This window comes from Poecilia latipinna, unplaced genomic scaffold (assembly GCF_001443285.1).
Source record: "Poecilia latipinna isolate Pla-1442-1.1 unplaced genomic scaffold, P_latipinna-1.0 Scaffold983, whole genome shotgun sequence".
NCBI lineage: Eukaryota > Metazoa > Chordata > Actinopteri > Cyprinodontiformes > Poeciliidae > Poecilia > Poecilia latipinna.
The window spans coordinates 95,482-96,892 of NW_015113599.1; the positions used below are offsets into that span (position 1 = coordinate 95,482).

The following is a 1,411-nucleotide window of genomic DNA, read 5'->3' on the forward strand; positions in this document are numbered from 1 at the left end:
TGTTATGTTTTCATTTGCACAATATGCAACCAACAGGCTCATCCAGCACATCTCCCAACCTGTTTGGTTAGCAATGTCCTGTTCAGTCTCCATAGAAACCAATATCATAGCCAATGGGTGGAAGTATTTCCTGCTACTTTCATTAGTAGACTGGGTTTTAAATCATTCACTTAGCATCGAGTTTTCTTACCAGACTTTCAGCTCTTTGTTGTATGGATGGGAGAATTTTAGCCGTTAGCCTGCTAGTCCATCCAGATGAATTCAGACTTGTTACCATGGAGACATTTAATGTGCATACAGCTAATATTTTACCATTGTATGTTTAATAAATAAATGTAAAAAGATGTTGAAAATCTTTGGTGTAATGTCAAATGATGACATAATGGGGCATATTCTTAAGTTACTTTTCCTACCGTAGAGAAGAGGAGCTGCTTCATGCTTAAGTTCTAGATATTTACAAAAGTCCTCAACATAAAAAAATAAAGTCAAATTAATCTAATAAATAATTTTTCTTGTTTCCTGTCTACCTCTCTGTCGCTCTGTAGGATGAAGGAGACTCCAAGTTTTACTGTGAGCTCTGCAACAAGCAGTACGTGAGACAGCAGCAGTACGAGAACCACATTAACTCCTACGACCACCATCACAAGCAGGTGAGTCAGCCGGCTCTAACGAGGCGCACAGAGGTTTCCTTCATCCTGCCACGCAGCAGAGTGGATTTGGTCTGAACCAGCTCCGGATGAGACCAATCAACTCTGAACACCAGCAGAGGGCTGGGCCTCGCAGAAGTACTCAAACATTTTTGAAGTTTCGCCACATGTTGTCATATTACAACCTCAAACTACGATGTATTTTATTGAGATTCATATTGAATTTTTTATATATATATAAAAATCCAAAAGGTTTAATGTATATACACACTCTGACATCTAAATAAGTTTTAATCCAGTTATGTTAAGAACTCATCTGATTGGTGATTTAAACTCTGGAGAACAAACAGCATCACATAAACCAGTGGTCCCCAAACTACGGCCTGTGGGCGGATCCGGCCCGCCTCCACATTTGGTCCAGCCCCCTGAACAATACCAGAGAGCATTTAGATTTTTTTTGCCATATACCGTATTTTCCGGACTATAAGCTGCTACTTTTTTCCTAAGCTTTGAACCATGCGGCTTACAGCCCAGTGCGGCTTATATGTGGATTTTTCTTCAACCACCAGGGGGCTCTTTAGCAGGAAGTGAATGGCCTAATGGAAGAGTGGCAAGAAGAAAGCCATTGTACGCCTTGTTTGCAATATTTGTGCAATTTTTGTTGCACAAATATTGCATCGAGTTTTCTTACCAGACTTTCAGCTCTTTGTTGTATGGATGGGAGAATTTTAGCCGTTAGCCTGCTAGTCCATCCAGATGAATTC

General features: G+C 40.3%; 1 protein-coding gene across 1 annotated transcript in view; it reads left to right on the top strand.

The window, feature by feature from the left end:
* The first annotated feature begins 535 nt into the window (after positions 1 to 535).
* The window catches only part of LOC106958405 (uncharacterized), a 49,468-nt gene continuing 48,592 nt past the window's right edge, over positions 536 to 1,411 (top strand). Inside the window, exon 1 of the mRNA XM_015050288.1 lies at positions 536 to 650. The gene's annotated coding sequence lies outside the window, so the exon portion shown is untranslated. The remainder of the gene's footprint in view (positions 651 to 1,411) is intronic.